Here is a 10694-nt window from a genome sequence, read left to right as displayed (position 1 = left end):
CATAACAATCTTAGCTAAAATGGTGGATGTTATGAGTAAGCATAGGAAGTAAGTGCCTACCTGTGTTCTAAAGGAATGGCCTATCTGTGATTTAAAGGAATGGCCTGGCATAAAAATAAAAAAAGGATAATTGTTTGGTTAAACTGATAGCAAAATACACATTTCCCAAAGAATGCATGAATTCCAAATAAAAGGCAATGTGAGTACATAACTACATTTTAAAACTGTCTCTAGATGAGGTGTGCAGGTGGTAAGAATGTCCATAAAAAATAACAAAGAAAGCTTACTGGCCTTTTCACAGAGGCTTCCTTAACTTCATAAATGTGCAAAGTATGTTTTTCTGGAAATATATACCTTACATTGGTAAAATTCCTACATAGCACACTTCTATGTTTGTTTAAGAAATTAATAACTGTTTACTTAAAACCACCTCCTTTTTTTTCCAGTTAGCAAGTTATGTAAGTTCCTCTTTTAGAACAGATCAGCTTCAAAGTTTAAAGCTGATCTGCTGTGTGGGGGCTGATGTATTTTTAATGGAGGAAAAGTAGTATTTCTTTTAAGTTCATGTAACTCAAAATAAAGGCCCAGGATTTCTTTTTCACCCTTGAAGAAAATTTTTTTCTGGAAACTCTAAACATGTAAAACAGAGGATTAGGATGAAAGTTTTACTATTTAATTTAATGCTAATGAATACAATGATACAGTTAATGTGGGAGAAAAGTGTTGACGAATAGTCATACAAGATGAGATCAGAAAGAAAAATTTGATTCTGGACCGACTTAAAAGAAATATGTCACTATTATAGTAGCACCTTACCATTTCTTATGTCAACATGTACCTTCTATAAATTATCTCTAAGAGATTTCTAACTTGGCTATAAAAGCCTTCGGGTGAGACTATGAAGTCTCAGCCCAGAGAAAAATATGATAAAATCTGAAAAATAAAAGTCTGGAAATATCTCAATGACATAAATAACTATTTTGCAATCATACTCTTTATTTTTATTCTGTAATAGTCAGAAGCTCTTATATAAAATATGTCATTCACTTAATCCACATTATCGCTATTATGTTCTATTAATTTCTGGCATTGAAAAAAAAGCTCTCAATATTGTGCAGTCTAATAATAATTTACTGTTGTGTGCAGTATTTCAAGTTGATTTTAATAACTATTGCATGTGTTCCAATTATATAATAACAGAACCAGCCAGGAATTAAAAACACTGCTCAGGTCTATAGGGTACATAATACTTGTTAAAAAAACACCTTACTAATTATTTAGTTACCTAGAGACATGTCTCTTAGTTTCCAAGGTAAATTATTGTATATATTTCCTTAATTACACTTTTGCAAACACTGCCTAACTACATGGTGTGTTTACTTGAGAGACTTGTGTGGCAGTCCTTTGGGTACATAATATACCATTTCTTTTCCCTAATTATATATTTATCTGAGAAATGAACTTCTTTTGATAAGTCATGCCTGTCTCCTGTGTCCTAAGGAAATTTCTGTGTCAGACTTTTCCTTTTCTTAAAAAAAGGGAAAGGATATTACATTTAAAAATGAGGTTCAGCTATTTTTAAGGTAGAATTTTAAGTCTGGGAAAAATTTGAGAGGGGAAATCATTTCTACAAAAATAATTCATTTTAGTTAATATCTAACCTATATCGGCATAGATTAGATAGGTTCACTACCAATCTAACCTATGCTGCTTACCGAAAATGGTGCAACTTAAATCTAGTTTGCCTCGGGCTTTTTGAATGTCTGTACTTAGCCATAGTGTGGGTTTACCATAGATTTAAATTTAAACAGTGGCACAGTGACATTATCTACTTTGATTTTAATTTCATTCTGAATAACTCCTAACTTTCCATTTGCTTTTCTGAATGTTGCTGAACACTGGGCTGCTTTTAATTGTAATATCTCTTTCTTGGATAGTAACAACTCATGGAGAACCTGTTATTGTTTATGTTTTCCTAGTTTTCTGTTATTATTAAAAAATATTGGTCTTTTTTCTTCAAAGTTTGTTTCTCCTCCAGTTATACCCTGAATTGGATGATGCTAAAATCAAGAATTTCTGTCATCATGGCCATTTCCCATGAAAACTGCTTTATCATAAATCCTGTGTTCATTACAAGGAAAAGAAGTTGCAGCAGATCCAACTGCCAATTCTTGGGTTAGTTTGTAACTCTCTGATCTTCCTAATGTAAGGGACCGTTCATACATGCAAGGTAAAAAACGAGTATTATCTTAATTTTATAAATGGAGAATCCAAAACAAGGAAATTAACTATCCTAGTAATATAAGGAGTGAAGATTAAAAATTTGGAATTCTTGGCTTTCACGCTTGTGTTCAGGCCACTTTTCTATGTCTCAACCACTTTATTTTCATACCTGCTCTCAGTATGCATTATGATGTTGATGTTATTTAAGTATAACATATTTAGTATATTTGTTGCACACTTGCTAACATAAAGTGGTCTGTGCAAAATGTCATTGAAGTTAATATTTATGAAATAAATGCAAGTAAGACTAACTGCAATTACAGGATAATCTAGAGGCTATTTATCTTCTCTGACGTCTTTTTGTGTTCAATAGCATAAAGCATAGTATTGCATAAATTTGCAAGTTTATGCTACCTATTCACAATGGGTAGTCTTTTATGTAATCACAAAATAGAGCCAAGTAAGACAGATCCTAATTTAAACAAGAGTTGGTTTTGATTACTGATGATCAGGTGCCACAGACTTTTGATTTATAACTAGAATTCAACAAAAGAGTTAAAATTCAAATTGGGTGGGGATGTGGGGCGCAGTCATCATTTTCTCCACTATAATACATTTATTTATTTCAGAATTCTCAGATGAATGATATCCAGGATTGCGCAGTGATACAGTAGAAGAGTTATAAATAGAATCATGAATGCTTGATTCCCAATTCCTTGACTTAAATTACTATACTTTATGGTCTTTATAGTTTCATATGACACAACTTACTAGTTAGTAGCCTTATTTCCATAGACTGCTTAACAACCAGATACAAATTTTAATAGTAGTCTTGTGTAGTATCATTTATTTAGAACTGCTGTATCAACAATTCACTGAAAAATATATGATGCAAAGTACAATCTGATCTGCCTTTATAATGTTCTATTTTATGGTTATTTATTCCACCTCTGTTACTGTCTTTCAACACATCTGTTTTCCTAGATTATAAAGTATAAATCATGGGGAGCGTAAAAATAGGCAGCCATTTAAAGAAGAGTTAAACAAAAATAGGAAAGCTACATGGACATATTTTACTGTGAAAATTACAGAACCTTTTCACAATCAGTACGATTGTTTGCAGTCTCCAGGTTGCTGCTTTTTTCAGTAACTAGTAACAAACCATTCTATATGCTGCTGAATTGATTATCATTTTGTTGTGAGTCATCCTCTTCACAATTTTAAGTCTCCAGATAGTCTCTATCATTGCCATTCATACCGCAAAGGTTATGTATAGAATCAGACTGTGAAAAACATCTTCCTACCTATTGTGTTTACAGCTGTAGAAGTTTATTGTTGAGATCTAGGTCAAATGTGGATATGATGAATTTTAAAAAAGTAAATAAAACCATGAAAGTTTCTGGAATGATCAATGAAAGAAAGGCAATCTGATGAGTTAGCTTTTTCTTATGAAGTCCCTGAGGCTAAAATGTCCCTGCTAAATTCGTATCTCGCTATAGCATCTATTTAGTGATAAAAAAGAGTTAGACTTATTGGACTGTTGAAAGACTTCTTTTTCTGTCTCCCAGTCTTCTGTCACCTCCCATAACCTGCTCTTTCAAATCTATCTCAGTTTCTACTGAAACAATTGTTTCCCTTATTCTGATCCTGATCGTTCACTCTCAATTAGATTGAATATTCCCCTAATATTGAAGCCATTTATATTGCTAAACCACTGCATATGCTGGCCAGTTCATATTGCTGGTGGTATTCATATCTCTCAATCTTTGAGTCTTGTCTGATCAGTGATTACAAAGCATGTGTAGTGTCACTGATCGACTTGTGCAAAATTAGAATTAGAAAGAAGAATCAGATTGAGAAAATCAGTGGATTTTCTAATGAACTTGAGAACAAATTAGTGGGATAAATAAAGGTGGCTGAAACTATAGCCTTTTAGTGTAAAGCTAAAGCTTTTTAGAGTAATTTTTAAAATCTAAAATTGTTACTCTGGCTAATGTTTTGTGAAAATGAAATTCAGTGTTTTTAGCATTAGTCCACTTGATATGAAATGAAAAACTCTACTAAAGCATGTGACCAGGTTTCAATTGTTCAAATGTGTAAAAGTCAATGGGATCACATTCATAATCAAAGTTAAGCATAAGTGTAAATGTTTGTGGTTCAAAGCCACAGAGGCTTAAATGAAAATAATACAGTAACTGTGCCAGTTTTTTTTCTTTAAACTATAGTACAGATTATGTCCAACATTTATTCAACAGGAAAATGCATTTTATTTTTTGTACAGCATTTTTATAGTACTGGCAGTTGCATTTATAGGATATCCTGAGGCTAAATTTCTTTGTTCATTATTTTTGAAAGAGAGTCTCTTTATTCCAAGAAAGCAATCTGGGAAAGCACTCCTCTTTTTTCACAGAGATTTAAAACTGAACCTCTGCATATTCATGAGCTGAAGCCTTCTTCCTTAGAGTAATCAAAGTATAAATAAAGCTCAAGAAACAATTGCCCCCACAAACATACTCTCAATTTATTGATAGATTGGGATTTATTTCAAGTAAACAAAACTCACAAGGAAGACATACTAGTCTAACATCTAGTGTTTTATTCATCTTGTGAATAATTATCAAAGGAGGTAAAAGTAACTGTTGTCATTTGATGCAACTTATAAACTGATCTGTGCTACTCTAAGTCTCTTTAAAATAAATAACAATGGCACAGCCAACAGTGACATATTTATGTTTGTATGGGCATAAGGGAAAATGATATTTCATCTATTTTTAAATGCAATATGGTTGAGAATAAGAATTTAATGTGAATTTATACAATCTGGAAAAAGATAAGCAGGATGAGATCCAGGTTAGTAATTTAGGTATGTAAACAGACTGGAATGGAATTTAAATGACTAATCCACAAAAAAAGCCAATCCAGAATGCCTCTCTCACACAGGGAGATACCATCCTTGCTGGAGGAATTTACAAATTAAGAAAGAGATTTTATCACCTTTGCTCAGGTTAAGTAATACTTAACTCTGTGCATAGTTCATTATTTTAATGATGTTAGGCAATGTGTAAGGTATTACTGAATCTTAATAAAGCTGAAAAATCTATCCTTAAGAAAAAAGCAACATATTAAGTCTGAACAATATGAATGAAATATTAAATAAAAAACGTAATAAAAAATTGTCCACGGTTCTAAAATGTCTATTAATATAAACAATGATATTGGCTACTTTGATGCATGGTGTAAGAAATAAGGTAAAATAGGTATCTGTTCTGCATGTAGGAGAAAAAGACAACAAAGTTGTTACAGGTAAAGCAGGCAAAAGAGAAAGTTTGGTTTGAGGAAAACAATATGATATTGTGTCATTCGATTATTTGAATTATTTCAGCACTGCACTATGATTTCTGCAAGAACAATTTTATGCTTCCATCATCATGTGCTTAAGAGATAGTCAAGCATAGAAAGGAAAAAAAAATGTGCATATCTTGACAATCCTAGAGCATTGACTATATTTGAAACATATCAGTATTCATGAAACTATAACTGGTACGCATGGTTCAGTCAAACATATGTCGGCTCATGAACTCAAATATTTGACATTAAATGCTTGTTTGACCCACTGGTTACATGGAAGACCATCTGTGCTCACTACCAATAAAAGATATTTTGCAATTCACTTACAGAATACCATTGCTATTGGATTTGCTATTTGGAAGCAGTTTCACCTACAGTTGGTTAAAGAAAGAACAAAATATGAAGTGAGGTCAGAGACATCCTGGAAAACATTTTGCTTGGTTATTTTATTAAGGTAGTTTCCTTACTGTTGTATTTTTTTTTTATAATCATGGCTAAACAAGTTAAGTTGCATATGAAAAATCAGTAACCTTTTGTGGAAAAAAGTATCTGGCAATGCACTTGGGAGACTTCCTTGCTCCTTTGAAATAGCAATATGATAACTAAATCATTAGAAACAAGATGATGTTTGAAGAGAGACGATTTGCTATGGGTAATATGGGTGTAAAGAAGCAATGTGAGTTTTATCTTTTATTCGTTGTGTGCTGAGAACTCACATTGATTTGAGTAAAAGAGTTGAATTGAGCCTTTTTTAGATATTTTAATGAGGTAATTAACTACAACATAGATAAACTATGGATCACAGCTCTGACATCAGGTAAGGAAAGTCTCACAAATACAGTTTGTTTAGCAAACACAATACTAATAGGAATCAAATAGTCAAAAGGCTGTCCTATCTCTAGTAACAGGCATTAATCAAGGGGGGAGGGTGGAGAGAGAGAGAGTATTATACTGAAAGAAGAAAAAAAAATTGTTGGGAAAAGAAAAAAAGAGACACATAATTCAGTGCAAATTTCTACCAAGGAACAACAAAAAAAACAAAGTATCTTGAAGCATATACACAGTATTGCCTAATCCATAAAATAAAAAAAACTACTAAACTACAACCAGGGCCATTAATACATATTGCATTAGCAAGGCTTTTGTGGTTTATTATGTTGTCACCAGAATCCCTTTAGTGTATAAAAAACAGCACTTTGCTAATCCACATACTTATAACTCACAAAACTCTCTAATGTCTTTCTGCACTTTTCAGCACAGATTTAATAGCTATGTTGTAGAAAGGTCTCATATTAAGACTTCATTACTTTTGCAAAATACAGGTATATTGCTCTACATTTACTAGCCTATTTTGAAGTATTATACATTTTTAGGCTCAGATCCTGAAATCAATGGAGCTCTGCTTAGAAGAAATGATCTCAGGATCTCCAGTTTTAAACTACAACTGTCAGAATAAATAAATCATTTTTAATTAATTTTTCATCTGTGGACAAAGCCAGACTCAATGTAACTATTCCCATTATTTTCATTGGGTTTCAACCAAGCTCTTATGGATAGATTAACAAAAGGGACCATGGCTCAGTGACTATCTCAAGTAAGTGTCCTGCTACCTAATATAACCTCCAGCTCTGAATTAGGTGCCAAGGCTCTCTGTACAATCCTTCAGAAGGGGTGGGTATCTACACATGGGGTACATAAGAGCCAGGAAAGTGGCTAGGGATTTTCCTGGTAATTTGGCTGGAAGGGAAAGCCAAAGACAGGAGTCAGGCCAAACTCTGAGGTGGAAAGAGGGACTTCCCTCCATTCAAAATTCAGTCATAAATTGGAGTTAGGCCAATCCTTTCTTGTAGAAAATGCAGCAACAAACCCATTTATAACAAATGGTGCTTTGTATATTGGAGACCCAAATTTAAGCATCAGCTCTGCCTGGTTTTAGTGTGTATTTGAACCCAATTCTGCTACCCCTCAAAACAAACTCCTGTCCCCTGAGCTGAACAGCAGTTAGCTGTTCCACTTTCCATGGTTTAATCTTCATCATACCAGGGAGTTGATCTTAAATATGCCACACCTTGGATAAACTTCTTGACTCTTTTCTTCCCACGTTCCCTCTTTTTCTGCCCATCCTATTAATAATTCATTATTAATCAGAAGTGAAAATGCTTCAACATGAGCTTGAACTTCTCTGCTTTTCCTATAAGTCAGATAAGTACTCTGACTAGAGGGCTATTTTATAAGGAAGACACAAGAACCATCTCTTTACTTAACCCCAACTCTTTTCTTATGTGAAGCTTGATCTGTTAGGCATATTCTGATAATACCTACTAGAACAGGCGAGATTGGCTCCTACTGTAATTAACTTGTGGAAATGTATAGACTTAGATCATTTAGTTGCCTCTAATAATAGATGGAAGCTGAATGGGACTACTGAATATCTATATTTTAAGCTGAAGCATCCAAGTAGCAGTCGGGTAACTCAGTCTGTTCATAGATATACTACTCAATTAATTAATTCACAATGGGTTTTCATATCACTGTAAATTAAGATTTTGTTGCATTTGTGATTTTTATATATAAAAGTAAATATCTATGTTCAGTAGGATAAAAAAATTAAATATATCAACTATCCGGTGCATCAATGGATTTATACATTAATGTTGTATATTTGAGAGAACCCACCGAGCTAACAATAATGACACACAGTTACTATAATAAGATTGCTAAATGGACAACTCTGTACTGTTTGTAAGAACTGTTTTTGATTCATATTTAAATTAGGATTTCAGAGGATGGGGGAAAATACACATTAAATTAATATGTCGGGACAGACAAACACAGGATGAAAAATTATGAAAGAACATTTCTTTTTATAATTTTCTTTAGTTCATGTCAATGTCTACTTTCTATCACTTGCCTTTGATAGTGTGCAAAATAGAAAATTCTTAGTGCAACACCGATTCACATTTTAACAGATCAGCATAAGGACTGATATTATGCTCTTTCAAAACAAATTAGTGTGAGTTTTGGACTTCATTTCATCTTGGGTAGAACTGCAGCCAAAGGATGGTTTCTCTGTATCAGACTATATTAAGCAGCACATTGACTTGTAGACTTGTGCCTATTTGAGATAACACTGAATATGGAAACCTTTATACAACAGAAATGTATTTCAGCTGTTAAACAATTTAAAATTTAATTCGTGTGTGTCAGATACTGCATGTCACAACCATGTACAAAGATGCTTGCACTCTGGTTCTGATAAACAGACTTTGTAAATGAAGTCATCAAGAAAATCCTGAAAATCAAAACCATCTCGCTCTGTAATTCATAACAACTTAATGAGTTCTTACAGAGAGGATATTGGCATATTTAATGTATTCCTGTGAGACTATTTTAATGTGAATAAATATTTTAAAATCCACTATTTAATTTACTGTTTAAAGGGCAGATTTTGTATTATTTTCAGGTGTATTTTATGAAATTTGTTCTGGCTATTTTCTGACCAAGGTGACATTAGTAATTATGATAGGATTTTTATGTTGATGTCTGTGGAACAATTTAAAATGTCCCAAGATACATTAATTTGACAGATGACCTCCCTTCCCAGTCCAACCTGCTACAGTGGAGATCACCACTGGTGGCTGCAGTTTGGCCCATTACTTCAAATTAGGGCCTCACTTGCACTTCTCCAACCCTGAACATTCTGTATCACTCAGTTCTGTAGGATTTCCACACATCATGTTAAAACCAAATTTTTGAACCCTCAGTTTTTGAGGTAGAAAGCCCACAATAAAGCCTTGATTCTTCATCTGTTATTTTGTCAGCTAGAATTTCCTAATTTGGGACAATAGTTTGCCAATTATTTTGTTTTAAAATTATTCTCTTAAATATATCAAAGGTGCAGTGGAGCATAGAAATATACCCATGTCAGAAATAAAGATTGGGGAATGAGTGGGAGGGGAAAAGCAGATGAGATTAGATCCCTCTGTCCATTTCTCAGAAGCCATTCTGTTTTCATTGATATCATACCCAGGTAGCTGCACCCCAGGCCAGTCCTAAATGCTAGGAATTACAAGGAACCATAAAAAGGACTCAAGACAATATTATTGCCTAAGTAAAATTCTTAGATACTCACTGAAGGATTAAGAATTCAATATAATTGTCTGAATGGTAATAAGGGCTTTGAATTTGATTCTCTACATTTTGTAAAATGTTGTTCAGTGCTTCAAATAAACTATCAACAGAAGTAATGTTTATTGTCAGCTCATCTTCCTGTTTATTCATCTAATTAAGTCATAAACTTTTGTCCATGTGATATCACAGACATCTCTCCTATAACAGATGGTGACCTCTGAAAGCATTGGGACTTTACTGTATGAAAGGGAGAGGAGACCTGACGAGATGAACCAGCTCAGGTTCAACAGCATACTGTGCAGATTGCCTAGTGTTTTATAAAAAGTGCTAATGGGAATATTAGCTTCAATGCTAATCAAAGATTTATTTTTTGTATAACAATGGTAATGTGAGATGTATCTTTAAAATGCAATTATTCACTGAAGACTAAATATAAACTAGCTTTATTTGTTTATAATTTTACATGTTTAACATGCCAATCCAAGTGAATATGAAACACTACTCTAAATTAAAAACCAGACAAATACAAATACTATTTATAAAAGAAAAATGTAAAATATATGGGTGAATGAGTAATTGGCCTCCTGCACGTTCAATTATGGAAATCCTTGTGCAAATAGCGTAAAGTCTTCCGACTGGTCAGGAGAGCACACTAGTAATCCATATTCAAACTAAACTGGTATCAAAGAATAGTAACATCATAATTTTATAATGCACAATTTCTCCTTTACCCAAGTATAAAACAATTTAGCTGCCTCATCAAGATGTATACACATCTACAATATAAAGCCAGGTAATCCTTATTGTTATTTTCTGGTTGGCAAAAAAAACAAACGGTTCTCAAATGTCACGGATTGAAAACTGATTCACATTTGTGTGAAGTGCTGTAGCTCCAGCACCAAGGGGTAGAAGTGAACACCCAACCCAGCATGCTTTGCAGGGGGTGAATGGTAGGAGAGGAAGCGCTTACACCCATACTTTGGAGATTCCAG

General features: G+C 33.3%; 1 long non-coding RNA gene across 1 annotated transcript; it reads left to right on the top strand.

Moving 5' to 3' along the window:
• The first annotated feature begins 1894 nt into the window (after positions 1–1894).
• Positions 1895–10009, top strand: LOC112548609. The gene is made up of 3 exons (XR_003092272.1): positions 1895–2230; positions 5901–6025; positions 9892–10009. It is a non-coding gene; the product is annotated as an uncharacterized LOC112548609 (long non-coding RNA).
• The last annotated feature ends 685 nt before the right edge of the window (positions 10010–10694 follow it).

The sequence above is a fragment of the Alligator sinensis genome, unplaced genomic scaffold, assembly GCF_000455745.1.
Source record: "Alligator sinensis unplaced genomic scaffold, ASM45574v1 scaffold749_1, whole genome shotgun sequence".
Lineage (NCBI taxonomy): Eukaryota > Metazoa > Chordata > Crocodylia > Alligatoridae > Alligator > Alligator sinensis.
Note: the sequence above shows the minus strand (reverse complement) of the source record. Positions and strands in the feature narration are given on the sequence as shown.